Source organism: Phocoena sinus, chromosome 19, assembly GCF_008692025.1.
Source record: "Phocoena sinus isolate mPhoSin1 chromosome 19, mPhoSin1.pri, whole genome shotgun sequence".
NCBI classification, from domain to species: domain Eukaryota; kingdom Metazoa; phylum Chordata; class Mammalia; order Artiodactyla; family Phocoenidae; genus Phocoena; species Phocoena sinus.
Genome location: NC_045781.1, coordinates 27,240,980 through 27,267,758, shown reverse-complemented (window position 1 = coordinate 27,267,758; position 26,779 = coordinate 27,240,980).

Sequence of the window (26,779 nt, the reverse complement as noted above, 5' to 3'; positions counted from 1 at the left end):
GGAGATGGTTGGGGGATGGGGTACAGACTGTATAGACCCCCCCTCGTTGGAATTTAGTGCTGTTGAAGGGGGATTGGCATAGTGACCATGTGTCCCCTTTGCCCAAGACAGTTCTGATTTACGGCTATTAATAGTGTAAATAGAATAGCGCCACCTTTCACCGTCAGAAGTATCCTGGTTTTAGGTGATAAAAAACATGGTCTCCCTCCCTCCAGACGCAAGAGGGAGGAGCTATGGGGATATATGTATACATATAACTGATTCACTTTGTTATAAAGCAGAAACTAACACACCATTGTAAAGCAGTTATACTCCAATAAAGATGTTTAAAAGAAAAAAAAAAGAAACAGTTTGAATTTTTCAGTTAATAAACATCCTCTGAACATGAAAAAAACAAAACAAAACAAAACAAAACATGGTCATTGCGTGAGATGGCCAGGGAATCCAGAGAATTTGGCCGTATGTGTGTAGGCTGGGGTAGTGCCATGGCCTCGTTGGGCCTCCCTTTCTTCACTGTGAATGAGGGGGCGTTGAGCAAAACTCTTAAGCTCTCTTCCTAGCTTCCAAACTCTATTTTTAAAGTATGTCTTTGGGCAAAGCTAACAGTAAGAGGATGTTTGTTCACCCTCAGTTTGAGAATGATGTGTATTCCAATTCTCTGTGTGTTGTGTTTGTTCAGACTAGCAGAGTTATATTAGTTTCCAAAAATCTTTGAAGGGTGAAACCTTAAAGCTATTATTTTGTCCTTGGGATATGAAGACCACATGGGCAATAGAGCCTGAAATAAATGTAGTGTTAGTTAACAAACAATCACAAGTGACATTGGCTAATTTGGGCCCAATTGTATAAGCAACTTAAAAAAAAAAGGTAATTGCACAAGTGATAGCAGAGTATGGTGAAATATGCACTTTCTCACTCCTCTCTCAGATTCACAGTGCTCCCTCAAGCCAGACCTTCCAGACCTTACAAACATAGGCGTATTCATATTCATTTGTGTACCTATACATATGATTTTTAAAACTCAAAAAATATATTTTTAGTTTTTTAGCACATTGCTAATATTTCTCAGCTACTCCCCTTTCATTAATTATAGATCTACCTCATTCTTTTTTTTTTTTTTAGCTGTATGGCATTTCATAGTATGAATGTACTAATATATCTGAAGAATATGTTATTGATAGACATTTAGGTTGTTTCCAATTATCTGCTGTAATAAATAATGCTGCAGTGAGTACCCTAATTTCTAGAAATGGAATCATTCATTTTAATAGTTGCTGCTAAATTTTTATTTTAAAAGACCCTTTTGATTTGCATGTCAAATTAAAGGCACTTTCCTGGAGCTTGAAGAGAAATTTTGCATGGAGGCCAGGATTCAAGGTGTTGGTTCTTTCTGAAGTTTAGCCCTACGTAGCCACCACCCCCAACCCCCTTTTCTGGGCAGTGATTCCTTGACCTGTGCAATTGGATCAAACCTAGACCAAATTAAATCTTACCTATGTAGAAACTTGGTCTCCATGACCTTGCGTTTATCTGGGGAGTGATTTACTGGTGTCGGCTGCAGTCCAGCTATGAATGACTCTGATGGGAGAACATACTTATCCCTCCATCTATAGAAGCTGAATTAGGCTTACTGGGATTAACTGAGACTGAAGGAGCTGTTCATCTACTTTAATTATCCTTCCAAGGGGAGCTTTTTCCCAGACTGGATTTTGGATCAGGAGAAGAATGGAGGCTGCAGGGAGTGATAGAACAGCTCAGTTAAAGATCTTACAGAAAAGGCACTCAGAAGGGAAGGGTGTAGCTTAATGTAGGTAGATAAAATTTTATGTTTACCATTTTGAAGGGAAAGGCCATTTAAAAAAAATGCATTTTGTAAACTTTGAGTAATTTGGCTCTCCAGTGAAATTATTTTTTCCAAGGAATCACATTAAAAGTCAGAAAGAAAGGAATGGTTTATCCTTACTCTGAAACAAACCAGTCTGTCCCATACTGAAACTTGCACCCATCAAGACAGAGTTAACAAAAGGATGAAGGCTAGGACAATTGAAGGAATTGGAGAGCTGAAGACAAAGGCTGGACAAAATGGCCATCGTGTCATTGTGTTCTCTGCTGCCCTCTAGTGGTCATGTGAGGGAGTTGGGCGTAAAAATGTCTCAAGGTCATCCTTACATAACTAGATTGTAGAAGAGAGAAAGGTGGCATTAGGTAGTCCTTAAGACTACTCATCTTGCCAACACCCTGACTAATGATGAGGGAACAAATGTTCCGGGACAGAAACCAGAGAACAGCCAAGTGTATACTGCAACGGGGCTACTTAATAGTAGAAAGGAAATATGGGAAACAGGACACTCTTACACTTAATTCAGTGTGACTTGTATATATACAGCATTGACTCTGTGCCAGATTTTGTGTGCAGCATTGAAGATATAGGGAGGAATTAAACATCACTCCTGTCCTTGGGGAGATCCCAGTATAGAGGGCAGGGCACATACACACAGCAAGTTAGACCAGGAACTGTGTTATAAGAGGTATTTGACAAGACATTTTTTCTTGATAGTAATTCTCAAGTTAGAATGAGATTACTCACTGAGCATTTTCGTTTGTTCCAAAAAGGGAAAACATTTTCTTATTCCGTATAGAGATGATGCTACAGGAAAGGAATAAAGTTTTCTTTCTTCTCTCTCTTTTGTAAAACACTGAATTTGGACTGCTGAGGTGGCACAACTATGACAGCTCAAAGTTTCAGTCTTGGTTTGAAGATGAAAGCCAAACTGTGTACATGAGCTCTTTATTCCTTTGCTAAATAAATTCCGCTCTGAACTACTGGAAATAAAGGACTCTACTGAGGGAGGCAGTAGAGTCAAAGAAGGCCACCGCCTCCCATCTGCGCAGAGCTGCACTTAACGCTCCTTAGGGAATCTTTTCTAGCCTCTTCCCCATCATCAGTCTTTAGGAACTCTCTTTATTTAGAGACATGTAGGCCTTGCTAAGTGCTAGATTTTGTGTGTAGCATTGAAGATACAGGAGGAATTAAACGTCACCCCTGCTCCAGTGTAGAGGGCAGGGTATAAACAAGCAGGAAGTTAGACCAGGAACAGTGTTGTAAGAAGCCTTTGACAAGACATCTCTCCCAGGTCCTTTGCTAGAGCTTTTGGATTGCATTTATTAAGAACTAATTTCCATTCTTTGCATTAACTAAGAAGCCAAAGAGGGCCCAAGGAAGAGGGTGAGATTAAAGGGGTAGGGTTTCACTTTCAGAATTTAGAGTAACAATAATATAAGATGTGTGGATTTAGGGAAGCTCCCCTTACCTTAATCTGGAATTTATTGGAAGACCAAGGACTATACCTATCATGGATATTTTGTTTCTATCTGGCTAGTATCCATTCCCCTGTTTTCCTCCATTCATATTGGATTTTATACGGGCAACCACCCCTCCTCACTCTCTTTCTCCATGGCTTTAGAGTTCAAACCTCTCCTGCATGTAAACCATGACTGGCCACTCAGAGTTTGACATCCTCAGTCTACTATAATAAGTTCAAGGAAGGGCACAAAACTTGGGCTGGACCAGTTAGGGCAAATGGGACTGCATCCCGGGACTTTTGTTGAAGCTATTGAGGGGAAGCATTCTTTCTCCTGTGTGGTAGTCAAGAGGATGGGATATAAGCCTGGAGCTGCTGACATCTTGCCACCGTGAAGGGAGAAGTTATCTAAGAGGTCAGCCATTCTAGAGGAGAGAAGAGAAATTGGTGCCAGGGTCTTAATGACATTGTTTGAACACCTGGATACAATCGTGTTTGAAGCCTCATGTATCCATGAACTTTGCAGTTATATGACCCAATCTCCCGCTTCGTGGCTCTTGCTCAAGTCCGTGGTTCTCAGACTTTGGTGTGTATCAAATCACTTGAGGAACTTGTTAAAATACAGATTGCTGTGCCCCACCTGAAAGTAGGTCTAGGGTAGGGACCGGAAACTTACACTGCAAATAATTTTCCAGGAGTTGCTGATGCTGCTGGTACAGGGACCGTACTTTGAGGACCGTTGGCTGATAAGCCGTTTTTGTTTCCTGCTGCTTATGACCAAAACTGTCCTGACTGATACCAGAAGATCTTTTCTAAATGGGAAAGAATCTTATTCTTAGAAGAATTAGTAGAATAAGATAAAATAACGTGTTTGGGAAGTTACCAGTAAGCACTTGAAAAATGACACGGCCATACCTCACGACTGCACAGGACCAATTTGAAATTTTCTTAAGGTGGTTTTCACACTGTTTTGACTTATGCCTGAGCCTTTTGTATGGCTAAAGGCAAGGCCAATGGAGTATATGACAAATGAGCAAAAACAGCAGGACGAATACGTGTTTTGTCAAACCTGTTTTGTCAATGCACTTAAAACCTGTGCATTGAGAAGATGCAGTTTTTTTTTCCTCCGCTGTGATCCAGTCTGTCAACAAAATGCTTTTCATGAGAAACATCAAAGCCATTTCATCTGCAAATTTCACTTTTTTGAATCCCTTAACCTACACTGTTAACAAAAAATTCTGTCAAGTGCCTCAAACCATTGTATTAACAAATTTTGTTTTGTCAGTCATGATTTAGTCTGCTTGCAAATGCATTTTGTAATATTCTGCTCCATCCTTCAGGAAGAATACCTAAGTCAATGCCTCAATCTTAATATTGAAAGTAAGTGTAGAGGCAAAGTAAAAGTGGTGTCGAGCCTGTTCATCTGGCACATCTGTCGGATGTCCCTGTGCATTTTAAATAAATCCAGCTCATCTGAAGTCTTCCCTGAGTGATGCAAGCCACAGCGACGGTGGTGAAATTATACACTGCTGATCTTGTTCTCCAGTTTGGTTTCTCTTCTGCTAATCATAACCTTTCTGTTCTTACCTCTGAGACTTCTCACTGTGTCTGGTCCTCGTGGCTTTTACAAAAGCATCACCATTCACGATTTTCCCGCCTTGTAAATTCAGGAGGATGGCATGTAACTTGCAGTGTCTTCAGATTTCAGTGTATCTCCACTTCAGTTATCACACCATTAAAGTAAGGTATGGTCACTGCAGTTTTCCAGAGATGCTGTAAGAGCATCTGGGTATTTCTGCTCAAGAAGATTCAGTGGTGGGTAATCTCAAGCTTGAGATGTCTGTTGTCTGCCTAGCTTATTCCTGAATTCTTGGTGACGCCATGACAAGAAGGTTGAATTTCCTGATAATCTCTGACATGTTAAATTGCTGTGTTTTCTTATTTACTTCAAAACAAGTTAGTTATAAATTGACGCCACCAAGTCACATTATGGTGGTTGCCCTTATGGAGAATTTGCAGGTGCCAGTGTATCTTGTGGGAGATTGGACAACCTGTACTGTAGACAAGAATAAAGGATGTGCCTGGTTAAAAGCTGGGGGATCTGAGTTTGAGTTCCGATCCCACCTTATAGTAGCTGTTTGACCGTGAGCAGGTCACTGGACGTCTCTGGCCCCCCGACTCTCCTTGCCTGTACAGTGGAGCTGATATAACTACTTGCCTTGCAGACCTTCTGAGCTCTAAGGAAGATCAAAGGAGATGAATGTATAAGTCTAAGAGTGATTGTCCAATGCTAGATAAATGTAAGGCTGCATTGGATGTGGTTTCAGAAATGCTTATTTCATTTTAGCTATCTTCAAGGAGGCAGTAGATTCCCCTCTGTGGTGTAAGCCAGTGGCAGAGTGGTGATGTAATTTGAGAACTCGCCTCAAATCTCTCCTGTGTTGACCTCCTGTATAGCCTGAAAACTCGCTCTTAGGTGGTCTTTGGAGTCTGGCATGCAAAGGAGAAGGGACCACATATAAAGTGTGTAGGCAAAGGTCGGTGTGCTTGTGTATACCATATTGTTTTCTTGTGTGAGCATCACTGGATACAGGGGTTGATCTGCTGCAGGAATGGTTGTGACCTGGAACCCAGAAGCTGCCCTTGAAGAGAAGGTAGGGAGGACACTAGGCAGGAGAAGACTCCCCCGGGTATCTGGGGGAAGTAGCAGGCCATCAATCAATTGCACAATTTTGCTTTCATCTAGTCCTTCACAAAGAAAGAATCATCTTATATCTGACACCCTTTGAATCCCAAACTACGCCTAGAAACAGTGGTCACTGAAGAAATGCTGTGGTGGCAAGTTTGGGTGGCTGTGACTTTTGCCAGAGGGACCCTGTGTCCAGCATTGTGACAAGTCCACTGATTTCTGCATATCCTCTTACATCCTTCTTGACCCCTCTAAGACTCCTTCACACTTCTCTTCTCCAGGCAAAACTACCCCAGTTCCTGCACTCACTCTTCCCAAACCATTCATCTCCATGGTCACCAAAATCCATGTTTCCTCACATGACAAATTATGTGTAGCTAATAATAGACTTCCTGGAGCTCTGGGCCCCAGATTTGCTATCTACAGCCAAGGGAATCGAGATTGAGTGCACAGTTAGGGAGAAACAAATCAATTATAATAAGTGACAAACAAGCAAACTCTCCTTTCTATTGGAAGCCTAAGGTAGTAGCGTGAGTTACACAGACAGGGGCTTTCTGGACTCATGGTTTCTGAGCAGTAGTTCTCAGGATGCACATTCACAGATGTTGGGAGGAAAGGGCCCTGGGCAGCCCAGAGGAGAGAGAAGAGTAGCGTGGTGGTCTCTGGCTGCAGGGTCTGCACATTCTGTGCACATAACCTTCACTTCTAGAAAATGAGATAGGCCCACAACATAAACTACTGTATTGGGTAGTATGATGAGAAAGGCTTTTTGATTGCAAATGTTGGAGAATGTAACCTAGACTGGCTTATAGAAAAAAAAAAAAAATGAAACCCCCTTGGCTTGTATACCTTAACCATCTAGGAGTTATTTTACTTTAGGTGCAGCTGGTTACAAGAACTCAAGCCACCACAGATGTAATTTATTCTCCATTTCTTGGCTCAGCTTTCTTTTTGGAGAACTCATCCTCAGATGGGTTTCTTCTCGCGGATGCAAGATGCCTGCTTCTGGTTTTCAGGGTCACATCCTGCCAGCTTCAAATCTGGCATTAGAGGGTTAGAGTATTCTAAGCGTACCCAGAAAACTTTCCTGAGATTGACTCCGACTGGGGAGGCTTGCATCACATGCTCTCACCCCTGAAGCAGTGACTGCGTGAAGAGGGCTTGGGCCTTTCGTTGGCTTAGGCCTGGGTTGTATATCCTACTCATGGGGGTCCAGGAGGACGGAGGTAGGACAAGATGGGCCTTCAGCTAAAAATTGGGACTGATAGTGGAAAAGGAGGCTCTGTTAGTCACAGCTCAGTGGCAGAACACACGAATTGCTGTTTTATGAAGAAAGCAATTTGCAGAATATTCAGCACTTAGAAAATGGGAAGAGCTAGGAATGACTTGCAGAAGAGCAACAGAGAGCTGGTTCACATAAGGAATGGCTCCTGTTGCGCTCAGGAGGTGAAGAACTGAGGAGCTGCCCTACCAAGTGCTAGCTCCTAGTCTTACCACTTTCCCGTGATCCAAGCATTGGGAAGTTTGCCATCAGAACCACTGGCTTCAGAGCTATGCTACGTCTGTATCCACATCAGCAAAATGGTGCCCTGCATCCTGCCTCTTGACATCCACAAAGCTAGTGAGTCCCTTCCCTGGACTTCTGCTAACCTTGCTGTAGAAAAATCAAATATTGTTATGGCAACTCTCGCCAGAAGCAGCAGCAGAAGCATGGTTTCTGCCTCACTGCTGCCTTCCAGGTCTTGTGCGTCTGAGCGGCCAAACCCAAATGACATCCTGAACCTTGAGAAGTCTGAGAAGTAGAGTCTTTAGCTTTACAAAATCTGCAGCCACTAGAGAGAGTGTAAAATGGAAGTTGAACGGCCATCTCCAGCACTACATGGAGGGCCAGTTAGGAATGTCCGCTGCAGTTAAGATTTGAACAGTACCTAAGTCCCCTCACAGGCAGTTTCCATGCTGAAAGCTTCCCCCAGGTAGATCCATCTTGCTGAGACAAAGCTGCAGAGACCCACGGAAGGACAGGCACACCGCATCAGAGAGAGTCACTCACGAACTACCATGGATGCTCAGCAAAAGGTCTAAATGTGCACACCTAGCTGGGAGAAGAAACCCAGAGATACAAGCATGCAGAGACTGTCAAGTTCACATCATGTTTTGCCAGGGGGACAGCAGCAAACCAGAGAGCAGAGAGTGGGCTGAGGAGGAAGCAGCACTCCTGATGACTGCCTTGACTGTACATCCAGGGCTGTTTCGGCTCTGGTGAATCAAACCTGAGACTGTGGCTGTGTGTATTTAGGGTTAGTAATCCCTCATTTGGACAAAGCATATTACCAGTGTTATAATATCCAGTGTTTCCACGGTACGCATACCGTGGGCCAGGCACCAGTCTAAGCCTTCACGGGTACAATCTCATTTAAGTCACACTGCAGTCCTGTGTGATAGAAACCATTATTCATTCATTCATTCGACAAATACTTGTTAAATGCCAACAGTGTAGCAGGCACAGTCCCAGGTAGCGGGGGTACAGCTGTGAACAGAATAGACAAGGATCCCTGCCCTATGTTTCTTACTTCTTAATGGTAACTATTATTATCCCCATTTTACAGGGAGGGGGACTAGAGGTACAGATGAGTTGAGTCACTCAAGGTCATTTGGCCAGTGACTAGCGTGACCTGTGCTTGAAACCTGGCAGTCTGGCTCCAGAGCCCATGCCATCACCCTGCCGTATTTCTGCTTCCTCATGGCTGCTTTGAGAGAGAGTGACACGGCCTGGTCTTATCTCCATTTCACTGATGGTAAATTGAGGCTCAGAGGCTCTGAGTTGATGTGGCCAGGCTCACAGTAACGGCACGGAGCAGAGCTGGAGCCTGCCACCGGTGTGTAGAGTCACGGTTAAGTCTTTGCAGGGTAGCGTTCTGCCTCCAGGGCTTAGCATATGATATCACCGCCACCCTTCCCCGTCGTGCTGCTAGTAATGATGATGATGGTGTTGCTAAGGGCTGGCATTCGAGGGCTAACTGTGAACCAGGCTCTGAACTAATCACTTTACATGGTTATCTCATTTAATCTTCACTGCTCTGTGAAATATATAGTTATTATTCCCATTTTACAGGTGAGAAAAATGACTCCAAGAGTAGTTTCCCCAAGACCACACAGCTAGGAAATGGAGAGCCAGGGTTTAAGCCAGTTTTCCTGATCCAAAGCTATACAAAATTCCACTTGACTGGAGTGAACCTCTGTCTTTCCCTCATACTTGGACGAAAAGCTTTGGGGATTGGCAAAGAAAAATATGTTTCTGAATGCAAGAAGCATCTCTTGTTTTTACCTGTATTGTCACAAAATAGGTTCAGAATTGTGGTGAAGAATAATCATTTTGGCAAAGCCACTTTGGGTAAGTGTTCATTCCAGCACATGAGCCAAGATTAGGTGATACTAAAAATAAACAAACAGAAATTCATAATACAAATCATCTGCCTGCTTTTCTTTGGCACCACCCCTCTACTTCCCCTTACGATTCTGGTTGGAGCAGACTCTTGGTTTGGCTCACGTCTCCAATTATTTGCAGTCGTATTTCCAAAGGATGTATTTTTATTGGAGCAATAATTTCTGTCATAAGTTAAATAATTGGCACTTTGCTTTTTGCATTAAAGGAAAGAAAATCCCTCTGTTACTTAAATTTAACAGTTTCATGTCAGTCTCAGGAGCTCTTCTAGTGGGACAACCTCTGGCCCCTCATCTTTCATAGAATCATATAATGTTAAGAACAGCGTTTCTCAGTTGGGGTGCCATTGACATTTTGGCTAGGTGATTGTTTGCTGTGGGGACTCTTCTGTGCATTGTAGGATGTATAACAGCATCTTTGGCCTCTTCCCATTAATGCCAGTACTGCCTGCCACCTCCCCTCCCTCCCCTCAGCTGTGACAATCAAAATGTCTGGAGACATTGCCAGGTATCTCTGCGGGGGGTGGGTGCAGGCAGGCAAAATCGTCCCTACTTGGGAACCAGTGGTTAAGGGCATAGGTTTAGGAGTCAAAACGACCTGCATTCTGAGTACCGTTTGGGCTTTGTGAACTTGGGGAGGTACCTGACTTCTTTGTAACTCAGTTGTACGTGGAAATGAAGATGGTGCCCACCTCATATGCTTGTTGGTGGGATTAACTGAGATCATGTGAAAGATGTGTGTTGGTAGAGATTCCTATGCATTCCCTGAAAGCTTGTCCATCCTCTTCCTGGACACAAAGCCAGTCTACATTTCCCAGCCTCCCCTGCAGTTAGCTGAGGTCAGATGACTAAGTTCTAGCTAATGGAATATGAGCAAAAGTTATCTGTGCCAGGTCCATAAAAGCCTCCTAGAGGCGAACCTCCGTGATCTTTCCCTGTTTGTAAGGTCTCTGAGGCTGTATGGAATGAGGGGTCCATATGATGGAATCAACTTATGTCTCTATTTGGCTGCATGGAGCATAACCAAACTCTCTATGTTGCCACTACTGACTGCACTTTTCATGAGTGAAAAAATTAAGCTTTTATTATGTTAAGCCACTGAAACATGGGAGTTTATCTGTTACAGCAGCTAGCATGATACTAACTGCTACATGTGCATAACAGTACTTTTGGCATATAGCAGTCATCAATAGATGTGAGGTAATACTCTTACTATTAATAATTAATGAATCCTATCTTGGTTTTCTAAACCTGACAATTGGAGATCAGCTAGGGGAAGAAATGGGAACTGAGCTGATTGACATACGTCACAATGTTTCTCTTTAAGCCATGAAATTTGATGGATGAGTCAGCATCAGGTTATGTCAGACATTCAAGAACAATCTTGTCAGCATCTCAAAAACGAGCTGCCTTGGCTCTCCCAGAGCATGGATCTTTCCCATCTGTAAGTAAAATCTGTGATGCCCTCCCTTGAGGGCAAGCCCACATCTATGCTTAGATCCAAGTAAAGAACATGATTTAAGGGGAAGGCCCTTTGGGTCCTCAAATTTCTTTTGTGTCAAACGCTAGAAGTTCATATTGCTGTAGAGAACTACAAATAATGTACATTGGACAAAGGAAAACTTAAAATAGGAGTTCACACTGGTAAAATGACAAGGAGAACCCTCAAGCCCACAGGGAGGACCCGGTGGCTCTATTCTTCTTTGTCCTTGCCTGTAATCCTGTGCCTTCCCTGATACTAAAGATGTTTACGACACTGGGCTTTGGAAAGACTGCACATACTTCACATACTTTTTTTTTTTCTATAACTGCTTTTTGCACACAGCTATGCTAAGCTGTATAATGGCCCCTCAAAAATGCCCACATCCTAATCCCTGGAACCTGTGAATATGTTACCTTCCGTGGTAAAGGGGACTTTGCAGATGTAATTAAGTTAAAGATCTTGAGATGAGGAGATAATTCTGGGTTACACAGATGGGCCCAATCACAAGAGTTCCTAGAGGAGGAAGGCAGGAGGAACAGAGTGAGTAGCAGCAGATGTGACAACAAAAGCAGAAGGTTGGAGTGCTCTGAGGAAGTGCCGCGAGCCAAGGAACACAAGTGGTCCTAGGAGCCGAAACAAGCAAGGCGACACGTTCTACTCTCAGGACCTTCCGAAGGAGCAGCCCTGCCAGCACCTTGACTTCAGCTCAGTGAGGCTTATTTTAAATTGCTGACTTCCAGACCTGTAAGACAATACGCTTGTTTTGCTTTAAGCACTTAGTTTGTGGCAATTTGTTACAGCAATGACAGGAAACTAATACACCAGCCAATTGTCACTTACAGGTTGAGGAGCTGGGGGGAAATTAATGATTCCCCTGCCCTGGAAGTGCTCATTGAGCTCACTGTCTGTTCATCAAAATGGACAATTAAAAAGCGATTGCAATTAATGCCATTTTCAGAGAAGATAAACTAATCCAGTTTTGAAGGGGAATCACTATATAGGTCAGATTCTTTCAGTTGTGACACAAAATCCAGCAAAAACTATCTTCAGTCAAAAAAAAAAGATAATTTAATGGCTTCAGGCATGCTTAAAATGAACTCAAACAGTGTCACCACATCTCTCTCTCTCAGTCTTGCTATTACTCTTGCCTTACCACTTCCATCTCTTTGTACTGAGTTTCTCCCTGTTAGTCTCGCTTTCTTACTTCATATGGGAAGATGGCTGCCAGCAACTCTAGAAAAAAATAAGTCCAACTCATTGAGTAGGGAAAATGTTCTTCTGGAATTTACAGGACAACCGTGAGGAGTATTCTGATTGGCAGGTTTGGGTCACGTGCTAATCCCTGGACCAATCTTTGGGACCATGGGAATCACACAGTATGATTTGTTAATACTAGGGCACAGATGAACACCTGGTGACTGGGGGCAGCTCAAGGTAACTGGGTGCCCATCAGAATCACATGGAGTACAGGATGAGTAATTTTTCAGGTGAAGTGGAGGACTTCTTTTCAGAAGAAGGAAAAAGCACGTTGGACAGATCAACGCCTGAGATGACCGTTAAAGTTGGGGAAGATTGTGTAAGGTTGATTATAACAAAAGTTTTAAGTGACTGGCTAAAGGGACCCACCTAAATCAGGATTGCATGATCACCATCATCCCCACTTCCTTCCTTTTTTTTTTTTTTTTTAAAAGAGTGGCTGTATCCCCAGTTTCAATTTCTACTAAAAAAACCTACTGCTGAAAAGGTCAGAGCTATCTTGGCTCTCCATTTTGCCATTCACCCTGTTATATTTTGGGCTAAGAACTTCTAAGAATCAACTCCTGAGCATAGCTCTGGGGGCCCTCTTTGCAAAGACTAACTCAGATGGATGTAATTAATCATCGTAACTATTTAATTTTCTTACGGAGAATGTCAGTCTTTCCTACAGAAGCAGCACTCCTGAGTTCTGGCAGCATTTCATACCTAGAATTAGCTCTCTGCCCCTTTTGCCCTGGCCCTGATCTTTTCTGCACATTAATATAGCTTATTTGGTTCCTGCGGAGTTACCATGAGAGCCATCAAGTGAATTTTCTTCCACTGTGGTGCTGGATTAGGATAATGCCAGTGAGAACCTGCTGATTATCTAAAAATGACTCGAAGAGTGTGTCTGACTCTATTAATCTTTCCTAATTTGTGCCAGCCTGTTACATTCAGATTCAAAGCTTTTCTCCTTGCCTTGATATTTAAATACTCCTGGTTAAGTTCACCCTCCAGTGTTTGTGTTTGAGCTGCTGTGGATGTGTGTGTGAGGTGGGGGGTTAGGTTAAGGGTCTACACCTTTGCTTCTACCCCTTTGGAAAGCGGACATGCTGAAATGGAAGTGGGCGGGGAATATGGAGCAGGTGCTGCTGGGAAGCTCTAGGCTTTCTGCTTATCACGCTCTAGCTATGCCTGGGCCGGGCCGTGGGAAAGGGTTTACCCACTGACTGGTGACCCTTGTCCAGTCCTTCCCCCATGCATGCTCCACACATCAGATCCAGGAGGCGGGGGGTGCTAATGGATGTTTTGAAGCAAAATGGGTTCCTTAGCGATAAACAGTTTGGGGGAAACAGCATACTAAATAAAGTGAGATATATTTCTTTTCTGCAGAACTTCTCAGAGCCTTGATTTTTGCTCTTCTGTGCTGGGGATCTCAAAAGAGAGGATAAAAACACGGAACGCTTCTCCAGCTTATTTGACGAGAGACTAGGTTTTCATGGCAGCTTTATTCACTAGCTTAAATGTATATTTGGTGCTTAACCCCCCCCCCACCCCCCACAGGGCTGTCTGCTAGGCACAGCGTGTGCCATTTTGAGAAGAGCAGACTCAGTTCCACATCTCCCAAGGTTAATGTTCCAAGGAACCTTCTGGGAAATGTGACCCTGGCCCACTGTATTTGCCTTGGAATAATAGGTTTCTATGGGGTTTGTGTCCTAATCTTCTTGATCTCAAGAACTGGTTTATGGACTGAAATGAAGCAGTTTGAAAGAGGGAATGGCAGATATTGTTTAGTGCCACAGAACACAACCATTGGAGGGAAGAGCCCTCTCTTTTATGGTCATTCATATTCTTGTACGATTTTATAAGTGTACATTTGTGCTGGTTAGGGGCTTGAATAGCTATACTTGCCTCTTTAACTAGGTGTTAAGCTCCTTGAAAGTTGAGATCATGGCCTATTTTCTATTTTATTTCCCCTTCTCTATTGGCAAGTGACAGGAACACAACTTTAGATACTTTCTTGGCTTTTATAATCAAACAAGGACAGAGCAAAAGTAAAGTCGGCTTTGGGTATTACAGATCCTGGGAATCAAATACCCTGAAGACATTCTACCTTCATCTCTCTCTTTCTCTCGTACACATACACTTGTGTACACGTATAAACACGTGTGCACACATGCGTGCACGCGCATGCACACACTTTTCCCTCTCTTTGTGTGTCACTTCATTTCCTCTTCTGTAGTCATCTCCTCTGCCAGCTGGGGGATGTAGCCCTGTGACAGCCACAGAGACAGAGTCCTACATCTCCTGGACCACAGGATAAAGAGAAGTCTGGTCATCATCTCCAGTGAAAAAGCCCCAGAGCAGGGCTCTGATCAGGCTGTGTTTATGTGCCCATCACAGACCATTCCTGTGAGCATGGGATATACTGGGAGGATCCACTCTCCAGCTCTGTGGCCATGGACACGTGCTGTTTCATCAGAAGGGAAATACACAGTGGGCGGTTGAAACAGCACCCCCGTCAGTTTCACACCTCTGGGAGCATTGAGAAGCTTGGAGGCACTTAGTGAATTGTTGCTAGGTAAATGGAACAGTGAGACATGGAACAGTGAATAGTAGCAGGAAGTGGGATTATTTGTAATTAAAGAATATGTTTCTCCTTTTCTAACACAGTCTTGGAATATAGTAGATGCTTAGCAAAAATTTGCATAATGAGAGGTAGGGTCTCTGTTTTGGTTTAGTATGATATAAAGTTTTGTTGTATGTTTCATTTTCTTGGGAAGCCTCTGAACTTAAGATCTGTATAAACATTTGTATTTTTTGAATTCTTTTTAGTGAAGTTTGGCGAGCTTCTGACAAGTACCTGCCCCCAAATAGATTCCCTTTTTTCATCCCTAGTGCTGAAAATGCTTTCTGTTTCTCATTAGCCTCCTGTTTTTCTGGGTATTAGGTTCGTCACTTCTTGTCCTTATAAAGACAGTCGACCTTCACTTTATCACTCACTTTAATGAGGTTCCACACAGAGATACTGGTCTGTATGCACTCTCCTAATTGCAGCTCAAGAAACCTCATGCCATTTTATAGGCTGATGAAACTCATGGGTGGGGAAGGCCCAGTGGTGGCTGAACAGTGACCTTGGGCTGGAGAATTAGAGCTGAGGGTCTCTGGACTGCTCCTCTCTCTCCCTGTCTCCTGAAATACAACTCCACACAATCTCAATCCTTTTTTTTTTCAAGGCAGGGGTATTATTTATTAATAATATTTTTGTCCGTGTCCACGGACAAAATCTGAATTAGCTGTTATAGACAACTCTCATTACTAGAAAACTTTTTATACTATACATCTTTCACAATTTTTAAGAATAATTTTGTTTGTAAAAGAAATACATTTTTATAAATTTTCAGTAATACAGAAAAGCATTAAGGAAGGTGGGAGTGATCTCTAGATTGGCCCTGTGTTGGGCAAGCTCCCTCTTGGTCTGAGAAAGTGACTGCTCCAGAAAAGTCTGCTGGACTAACAGGTATAGGTGTCACAGGGGGGCCGCTCCATCCCGTGCAGCTAACCATGACCCTGGACTTGCTGCCAGGCGTGGGCAGTTCTGCCTTGAATGAACTCAGAACAGAACCAGGAAGGCTCTCTTCCAGGGGCCTCAGGAAGGGGTGCCACCAGGTGTTGCCGGGACCTGCTGGAGGTGCCCTCACACCAGACAGCACAGGCCCTGTGCGTTATGACAGGGACTGTGCTTCTTCAGCCAGTGTCCCTCTGCTGCCCTCTGTCCCCAAACCCCTGGTTCCTCCCTCACCTGCACACTGAGATGGCCTTGTGTGGGGATGAGACCATCCCCCTACCTTTTCCTTTATTTCTCCCACCCCAGACCCATAACCTCATGTAGAGCTCAGACTCAGTAGTGCTGGAGGTTCTCCCTTTATGCACAAGTCTCATTATTTCACTAGGAGCTTCCAGAAGTTTCATCACAGCTAAACTCAGCAGCACTTCTGATTGTTAGGTTATTAAGATGAAGATTTAGTTTCACACTTGGTCTTCAAGAGAAAATTCTGCAGTGCTAGATTCCTGCTCTGTGCCCATATTAGCCTCCCTTCTCTGGGACTGAACTGGGTTTCCCAGATACGCCTAGACTCCTAGTAAAGCTGTTACTTCACTGGTGGAAAAAAAAAATTAAAATTCGGGGTAAGATTACCTCAAATCCCACTAACCACAATGAACATATGATAAACATCATTTCAGACCAATCTCTGTGCATATGTATTGGGTTGGCCAAGAAGTTCGTTTGGGTTTTTCCTGTAACATCTAAAAAACCCAAATGAACTTTTTGGTCAAACCAAAACAAAAAGGTTCACAGAAATAATTTTAGAAAGACATTTTAATACAAGTTTTATGTTTAGTTTTACTTGGACTTAACTAACAAAGAAAAACTGAAAGGAATTAATATACTTTAATAAAAATATTTCTGTGACACAGAAGCTAATCATTCTTAAAAGAAGTCTCAAAATTTAAGACAGTGTGTTATAAAAATTGAGGCTGGAGTAATTTCTGTTACTTTTTAAAAAATAAATTTATTTATTTATTTTTGGCTGTGTTGGTGCGTGCGGGCTTTCTCTAGTTGCGGCGAGCGGGGGCTACTCTTCATTGCGGTGCACGGGCTTCTCATTGCGGTGGCTTCTCATTGCGGTGGCTTCTCTTGTTGCGGGGCACGGGCTCTAGACATGAGGGCTTCAGTAGTTGTGGTACTTGGGCTCAGCAGTTGTGGCTCATGGGCTCTAGAGCGCAGGCTCAGTAGTTGTGGCGAAAGGGGTTAGTTGCTCCGTGGCATGTGGGATCTTCCCGGACCAGGGCGCGAACCCGTGTCCTCTGTATTGGCAGGCGGATTCTTAACCACTGCGCTACCAGGGAAATCCTTTTAATTCATGGAAAACGTAACTTTTAATTCATAGAAAATTTCAAGCATATACAAAGTAAACAGAACGATATAATGAATCTCTATGTATTCATCATCCGGTTTCAACAATTATCATCATTCTATATTCTATCAATATCACCACCCAATGCCCACCACCTGCATTATTATTATTATTACACAATGTCAATTCTAACGGCTGTCTTATTAGGAAAAATGGGACTGAACACCTGTGTGTAGGGGGCTGTCTAAACATATGGCCTATGCCTCTAGCACAGAGGCTGTTCTGCCTGTCCTTTGCTTCTTTTCTAAACTGCAGAGAGGATTAGGCAGGGTCAGAGCAGAGAACAAAAATATCTGTCATCCTCATAATAGGTGATTGTTTGAGCATTCATTACATGCCAGGTATTGTATTAGTTCCTTTATAGTTAATAGCTCATTCAATCTTCAGTCATTTGAATGTTATTTTTCCTATTTTATGGTTGAAGAAACAGGTTCAGAAAAGTTAATGTTAAGTAACTTGCCTATGTTCACATAGTAAAGGTCGGGTCCAGATTTGAGTGAGGGCAGTTTGATTCCAGAGGACCTTCTCCCACACCCCACCCACCCCACCCTTGTGCCAAGTAAGTACACACTCTGTTTGCCTGTGAAGTGAAAAGAGAGGAGGCACTTATACTATGCCAATTAGTGTACTTGACAGTACACTCGGGGTGCAGGAAGGCTGCAGCATCCTGAAATGTGAGGCTGGAAGACTCTTTCAGGTCCTGGCACGATGGGCTCAATTACAGAGGAAGAAACAGGCTGAGAGAAGAATGTGGCAGATCTGGTGTCTTGGCTCCCAGGACCCCACGCTTCTTCCTTATTCTAGGACCTTGTAGAACAGTGATATTCAGAGTGTGGCTCACTGGCTGTATGTATCAAAACCACCCTCCGAAATGGGAGAAGCTGTGCATTCTGTGCATCCCTGTCGCCAGACCCCCTGAATTGGAACCATTCCTACTTCTCGGTTAAGCTCCCTAGAGAAACTTTGTGCACTATAACATTTGTGAAACGTTGTTGTTGAGTTCTGGGGTCAGAATTTTGTGTTGCATGTAGCATTATACATGTAGAGGCAGCTGCGGTTTGGAGGAAAACAGGACTGAGTTTGAAGGTCGATGTGTCCAGTGTGGCTCATTTCCTTTTACAAGCCTTTGTTTCTTCATCTGCAAAATGAGCATCAGACATCTACTTATCTCATAGAAGTGACAACATATGTGAGATATACTTTGTGAATAGAAGAACAGCTTCGTGTAGAAGTTAGCAGTGGGCGTTGGAGCAGAGGAGGACCTTGTGTGGAATTTGTATAGATCCTGTGTCTACCCTGGGAGCCCGTGTGTAGGGATGAATCTCATGATCCATGTGTTTGCTTGTTATTCAGCTTTCTGGGGTGGAAGGAATCCCAAGGGCAGATGGGGACTTCGGGTGGTTGATAGAACTTAGGTGGTTGTGTTACCACCTAGCAGACTTCCTTTGCCTCTGGCCACCTCCACCATGTGTAGCTGTGGACTACCTCCTCCCTTTCACCTGCCTTGGACATCCTGTGTCCCCTTGCGTGCTGCTCAGCCATCTCCCTTACCATCTTGTCGTAGAAGTTTAGATCCCAGAAGGGCAGAGCTGGAGGAAGCTCTTGAAATGATCTAGAGATGAAAGTTTCTAATGTTTCCAGCATTTCTCAAAGCCTAGTACAGAAAATACTGGTGGTACTGCAATTTGTTAAGTGTGGTAATGGACAAATATTCTATTTTTCATTATAGTGATGCTGTAGTTATTTGAATGCATATTACAAAAGAACTTTAACTCTTTAAATTTATGGTAAGGATATAAAATTTCCTTTTAAATATGTTTGTTAACAAATATAATAGTGTAGGAGTTACACGCAAACGTTGTTATAATGACGGGTGGAGGGAGAGGCTCTGCTCATCCCAGTTAGTGTCGACTTAAGTTAAATGAGATTAGGAAAGTAAACCAAATCCTTAAAAAATCCTCTCTAAGGTCAGCTAAAATACATTTTGGAGTAAAATCTCTGTCTTTTTCTTTTGATTATGTGTTTATTTATTGGTGATCCCTAGTGAGGGAAAAACCAAGACTTGTGGTACGAGCTGGGATTCTGCAGCAGTGGTATGAGGCAGGGAGAAGCAGGCAGTGAATTCACCCATCAAGGCTCCTCTCTACTGAGTCGGGAGGTCAGGATGGTGACCTCAGGGCCATCCGCACCATGTCTTCAAAGCCCCAGGCTGCTTTAGAGGAGTCTTAGGGGCCTCTGCGAGGCTGAGGTCTGGGTACGGGCAGCTGAGTTAGGTGAGCTCTGTCCCCATGCCCTCTCTGCATTTACATAGTTTTTACAAATCAGAGTGCCACATAGGATTCCATTTCAATTTTTAAAAAAAGGGGATTGGTGAGGGATTCCTTAGCGAAAGCTGGAAAATTGCTGGTATAGTGGAAAGAGCATAGACTTTGGAGAAAGATGGGTCTGACAAATCCTCGCTTTGTCACACACCAGAAATGTGATCTGTGGTAAGTTAACTGACCTTTGTGAACCACAGTTTCTTCAGTGTTAAAGTTAAACACCCCTCCTTTTTGACCCACCTCCTAGAGAAAGGGAAATAAAACCAAAACTAAACAAATGGGACCTAATGAAACTTAAAAGCTTTTGTACAGCAAAGGAAACCATAAACAAGATGGAAAGACAACCCTCAGGATGGGAGAAAATATTTGCAAATGAAGCAACTGACAAAGGATTAATCTCCAAAAGTTACAAGTAGCTCATGCAGCTCAGTATCAAAAACACAAACAACCCAATATAAAAATGGGCAGAAGACCTAAATAGACATTTCTCCAAAGAAGATATACAGGTTGCCAACAAACACATGAAAGGATGCTCAACATCACTAATCATTAGAGAAATGCAAATCAAAACTACAGTGAGGTCACCTCACACCAGTCAGAATGGCCATCATCAAAAAATCTACAAACAGGGCTTCCCTGGTGGCGCAGTGGTTGGGAGTCCACCTGCCGACGCAGGGGACACGGGTTCGTGCCCCGGTCTGGGAAGATCCCACATGCCGTGGAGCGGCTGGGCCTGTGAGCCATGGCCGCTGAGCCTGCGCGTCCGGAGCCTGTGCTCCGCGACAAGAGAGGCCACAACAGTGAGAGGCCCGCGTACCGCAAACAAAACAAAGCAAAACAAAAAATCTACAAACAAATGCTGGAGAGGGTGTGGAGAAAAGGGAAGCCTCTTGCACTGTTGGTGGGAATGTAAACTGATACAGCCACTATGGAGAACAGTATGGAGGTTCCTTAAAAAACTACAAATAGAACTACCATATGACCCAGCAATCCCACTACTGGGCATATACCCTGAGAAAACCATAATTCAAAAAGAGTCATGTTCCAAAATGTTCATTGCAGCTCTATTTACAATAGCTAGGACATGGAAGCAACCTAAGTGTCCATCAACAGATGAATGGGTAAAGCAGAAGTGGCACATATATACGATGGAATATTACTCAGCCATAAAAAGAAATGAAATTGAGTTATTTGTAGTGAGGTGGATGGACCTAGAGACTGTTATACAGAGTGAAGTCAGAAAGAGAAAAACAAATACCATATGCTAACACATATATGGAATCTAAAAATAAAAAGGTTCTAAAGAACCTAGGAGCAGGACAGGAATAAAGACGCAGACGTAGAGAATGGACTTGAGGATATGGGGAGGGGGAAGGGTAAGCTGGGACGAAGTGAGAAAGGGGCATAGACATATATACACTGCCAAATGTGAAATAGATAGCTAGTGGGAAGCAGCCACATAGCACAGGGAGATCAGCTCGGTGCTTTGTGTCCACCTAGAGGGGTGGGATAGGGAGGGTGGGAGGGAGATGCATGAGGGAGGGGATATGGGGATATATGTATACGTATAGCTGATTCACTTTGTTATACAGCAGGAACTAACACACCATTGTAAAGCAATTATACTCCAATAAAGATGTTAAAAACAAAGAGGAAACTCCTTCTTAGAGTTTATTATAAATATGAAATGAAACAACATATAGGAAAGCACTTAGCATCCTTCTTGGCATGTGGTAGATAATAGATAATTAGGAATTTTTATTAATCATCATCATCATCGTAATAATAATTATGTCACCTCTCCCAAAGTTATTTGTATTTTAAGAGGGTGCAAAACTCTAAGCTGGAATACTAGACTCAATAAGGAACTTTGAGGCATCCACGAATAGGCTGTGTGCGTGCTAGGGTGGGTGGGTGAGACGGAGAGAGCCATGGGTGCACACCCAGGCAGTGGTCTAGGGCATGTGTATTAACACAAGGTACAGAAGTAGTTTATATGGTGGTCATCCTATTAACCAGTCCCCTAGAACGTGCTTTCTTCCCATAGGATGCCTCGTTGTGGAGAAGGGAAGATAAATTGATTTATTCTACTTATGGATCTAGGAGATTATTCATAATGGCCTTTTTTCTTTCTTTTCTTTTTTTTTTTTTTTTCCACATGAATTCTTGCAAGAGTCAGTACCCTGAGCCAGCAGTGCTGAGGAAATGCTCTCACTAATAATGGTTTATCTGAAACAACCTCCACCTCCACCCTTCCCACTCTGTCTTCCCATCCTTCAGTCCAAACACTTCATTCTGGCCCAATTAGAAACACACAATGACTGATGTTCAGGAAGTCTGTTTTGAACTTTAAGTTGCCTCTTCATATTTTTAAATCATTGCATTTAAGTCTAATTCAATACGATTCTTTATTTCCTTCAATTTAATCTGTGATCTGCTTTCGCCTACTTGTTGCTAGGACAACCAGTGCCTGTTCTGGCTTTCACTTGTTGTCCGGGCACAGGCTGTGTTAATTAACTCCCTGAAATTGTAGGCCAGGTAATCAATACCAAATGTATGGACTTGGCTGGAAAGTTTTAATTAAATTTACAGTAATTTTATTTGCAGCTTCTTCTGCAAGCTGCATGGTGGGCAATTGATTTTTATTTCAGATACAATGGTCTGCTTGCTAGCCAGGTCATCCCTTCTCCTAAGTGTCTTTCTCCATCAGATGAACCGCTGTTAAATGAGGAATAGCCAAGGCAGATTATTAGTCAAAAGAATTATAAAAAGAAACAAACCTTAAAATATCAGGAGGGTTGAGTTTTTGCCAGCTAAGTTACCCCCTGGCTGGGTGCGTTTGTATGGAATGAATTCAGAAGACAGACCGGTAGGATCATGTGGAAAACGTCCAATTATGATGGGTAGGACATACAAATACTGTGTGCTACAGGCACCTCTGTGCCGCTTAAAAGAAAAAATGCAAACTGGCCTCCATCACCAGTATTCTTGGTAAAGACATGTCCTAACAGAATTGAGCTGTGTTCTGTTTAGGAGAACCTCTTCTCTATTCTTTAAGTGTAGTGGTTAACTGTTTGGGCTCCCAAGACAGGTAAACCTGGGATCAGCAATGTCATCAAGAAAAGTTTATCAGCTTTTCTTCCTATCTCAAGGAGAGGTGATCATACCCACCTTACAGCGTTATTGTTGGATTAAATGAAGTACACATGATGGGGTGTATTAGATCACGATGTTAAGACCATGAACTCTTGAATCAGACAGTCAAGGTTTGTATCCCAGCTCTATCACTTGCTCTTTGGATGACTTCAGGCAAAGTACTTACCCTTCTAGGCCCTCAAGCTCCTCACTTCAGAAATGAGGATATTGTCATCCTGTCTCATAGAATCATGCTGGGGATCCTGTGAAATATGCATGTAAAGCATGGACCTCAGTGCCTGGCACATACATTTGCTAGGGTTTTCTTGATGTTGAGATCTCAGCACCCTACTGGGGGTAGCCATATGGTGTCAGCCAAGCAGGTTCCTTGGGCGTAAGGACCAAACCTGTGTCAGATGCTTGAGAGTGATGGAAGTTTATTGCAAGGATCCGTGAAGATAACAGAGACAGCTAGAATTTGTCCCACAGATAAGCATTAGTCACACTGATACTCTAGACTCTGTTTCTCCCCACATGGAGGCCTTCAGAAGTACCCCAGAGTCTGTAACTTCTTTAAGACTAGGAACCTGAGCTGAGTATCCTACCATTTTCTTTGTTTACCCCGCATTCCCACTTTTCCGCAGTGGGTAGTTTCCCTGCCATAAGTAATGGGAAGCTTTTACTGGACAAATTCCCTTCAACCACTTCAGAATCAGTTGAATTTTCTTCTGTTCAGATATGACCCTGCTGCAGTCCTCTGTGGTAGGGGCAAAGGCTGGCTGTGCTGCCCTTAACAAAGGAAACAGCCTAAAATGACTTAAACAGGAACAAAACAAAATAAGATAGCAGAGTTCCCTGACCCAGTAGTGGCACTAAGACTCTTATACCATCCAGTGGAGGCAACTTTTATTTGTAGATAAACCTTTTATTGTTTCAAATACCTAGTAGAAATTTACTAGATATCATTGCATGAATGAAAGAGGTGGGAACAATTTAGGGAGGAAACATGATTCTATATTGTTCCTTCAAAATGGTGGAGAGACAGCCAACCACTCACTCTGCTAATGTGTTTCCATAGCCATTTTCTAAGAATGGATTTAACTAAAGGCATTATTGGCCACAGGAGCTTGGAGTGGCTGTTGGGGAATAAGACTGAGATTTTCTTATGGTGAACACCTGACTAAAAATCCTTCCTCTCTGCCCACATCTTACATTCCAAGTAAACAGAAATTTAATGAGAATATATTCATTTCCCTTCAAAGGCAACAGCAGAATACTTTATTGGAAGAGCTTCAGCTAATGGGAAAAAAATGTGTCCCCTGGTGAAAATATAGTCGTCGTGTTGGAATTTCAGGATATTTCCCTTGGCAATAAAATTAATCTTTTTTTCATTGCTTAAGATGATTTCCTGATGGGAGACACTGTGTCTGTGGAGATATTTTTGCTAATTTATTTGAGTCCAGTTAGAGAATTGATTCTAATTCATTTTAGTTAGGGGATGGCTGACCCTTGACAACTACTTATTCTCTAGTTAAGTTTTCCCAATAAGCACCTCTTTTTCACTCACTCTTTCTTCACATTTATTGTGGTATCTAGACCCAGAAAAACACATTAGGCAGAAACTGAAATCTATGAAGAAGTCAGGATTGAGTGATGTGAGGCCCAGTTGCCCAACCTTTCCTGTAGAGATGAAGGAGTGCCATAGGTGAAGAGGCGGCCACGACCCCCAGTGTCAGAATCCCGCCCGGCGCAAACCTCAGGGGGCCTGGCTCAGGGCTGTGTAAGATTCCTGGAATCTTGGGGAGCTCAGAATTGCCTTAAAAGAACATTAACAAAGCTGAAAACCAAACAAAACTCATGTGACTTTTTGATCATTTGTCATTGCCCCTGAGCAGATTTTTTTTTCATCCACATGTATGATTTCACATAATTATTAATGTGGCTTGCCTTTTTTCTCTAACATTTCTTCTCTCTTTCCCAACTGCCAAAGCACCAGCATTGTGTGCATTCGCCAGGTTGCTCTGTCCTTAAGACCCAGATCGAGTTTGACAGACGACATACTCTGTGATCCCTCAAATTGCAGTGCTGATCTGGGAGAGTTTGATATGGGCTCAGTGCTCATTATCTCCACAAATAAGAGCAGAATAGATGCACAGATAGTAAAATAACACAGTAGATATATATACAATGATAACCACGTACAAGGTACATATATAAACTCATTTAATTTTCATAGCAGCTCTCTGAGGAAAGTACTATTATTATCACTTTTTTATAAGAGGAAATTGGGGCAAAGTGAATTTAAGAAACTTGCCCCAAATCACACAGCTGGTAAGGGGAAGAGCCCATATTCAAACCTAGGAAGTCTGGCTTCAGAATATGGTCCTATTGTATTTTCAATATTCTTACTTGGCTCTTGAAAATATTTGGTGGTTCACTTCCCAGTGGGTTTCTCCTCCTAATTCCGCTTGGGTCATTCATCCATTTTTTAACTTATTCATTCAATTACTCACACATTTATCCGTTCAAAAAATACTTACTTAGCACCAAGTGTGTCTCACTCTATCCTAGATCCTGGCACTGAGGCTCTGAACAGGAGGGCCACAGGCCTGCTTGGGAGTGTACAGTCTAGCAGGGGAGCCAGACGAACGAGTAATCACAGGATTAACTGGCTGTTTAAAATTTCTAGTTGCATCTAATACCATTGCATTTAATATCTACTGATTGAAACAGTGGAAGGATGTGAACAGATTCATAGAGAGTGTATGAAAAGGGGCAAGAACTGGGCAGGAAGAAGAAGGGGAGGCTGTTGCAGGAGTCTGGGTGAGAGGGGCAAGGCAAGAGAGGTGTCTGGATTCGGATACATGGCGTGAGTTTTTTCCATTCAAGAATACTTGAAGCAAATATGCTAACAACCGACAATTCTGAGTAAATTTTAATATTTCGTTTATAAAAAGAAAGGAATAGGAAAAATGCGGAGTAGAACATTTCAGACTTACTTATTGTTTCTTGAAAGTGGAGTGGAGTTTCCAGTGCAAGGGTCTAATCTGACTTGGAGTAAGATGTGTGGATTGACTCTCTAGTCTGGGAATAAGAGGCAGGCCACAGAGAGCCTTTAGTTTCAGCCTAATGGGGTGAGCATGTGAAACACTGACGCATCCCTTCAGATTCTGAAGGAGAAACAGCAGGTCCATTTGTGTCTGTGGTTTGTGGGTAGCATCTCTCCACCTCAGGGAGCAGGCGGAAGAGTCCACCTGTGAACCCAGATGAAGTCATAGAGAGTCCATTATATCAGGGCTACATTTCCCTGCCTTGTCAGAAGAGTGAGCATCTTAAGCATGTGTGTTCCATTGTCAGATGTGGTGTTTGATAAAGTAAAGGCCTTGGCTTCCTGATCTAAGCCCTGCAAGTGATGGGATATACAAACCTTGTCAGGGCCTCCTCCTTGCATAATGCTCATGTTAGCAGTAAATGATTGGAAATCACTCCTCTGCCCACTCAGACTTGGACCCTACCTGGAAGATGAAAAGGGGTGACCCAGAATCACCCAGTCTCAGAGATGGAGGGCCCTCTTAAAGGTCACCTGACCATTGTCTTCCAAATCTGACTGCTCATCCAAAGCAATTGAGAGCATTTGTTAAAAACAGATTAAAAAAAAATTAGAGATACTGATTTAGTGGGTTTGGGATGGGACACAAGAACCTTTGAGCTGATGATTCAAAACATGGATCTAGATTAGTGCTTCTCCCCTGGGGGAGCTTGTTAAAATGAAGGTTCTGTTTCAGTAGATCTGGGATAAGGCCCAAGATTCTGCATTGCTAATAATTACCCTAGTGATGTTGCTGGTCCAGGGATCATCCTTTAGTTGCAAGGACTTACAATAACCTTATAACCAGTGAGATTCCTTTTCAGTCCTATTCAGTCTAGAATCCTTCTAGAGATATGGAGCTCTCAGCCACAAGGCAGTTCCTACCATTGAGAGAAGTTTCAATTATTAGCAAGATCTTTCTTTTATTGAGTCGAAATCTCTATGTTGATAACTTCTAGACGTTACTGTAGTGCAGTGGTTAAGTATGAGCTCTGGAGACAGATGACCTGATCTTGACTCTGACTTTTGCTAGCTTTGTGATTTTGATGAAATATATGGCCTTCTTGAATCTATAAAATAGGGTAATAATAGTACCTACCTCATA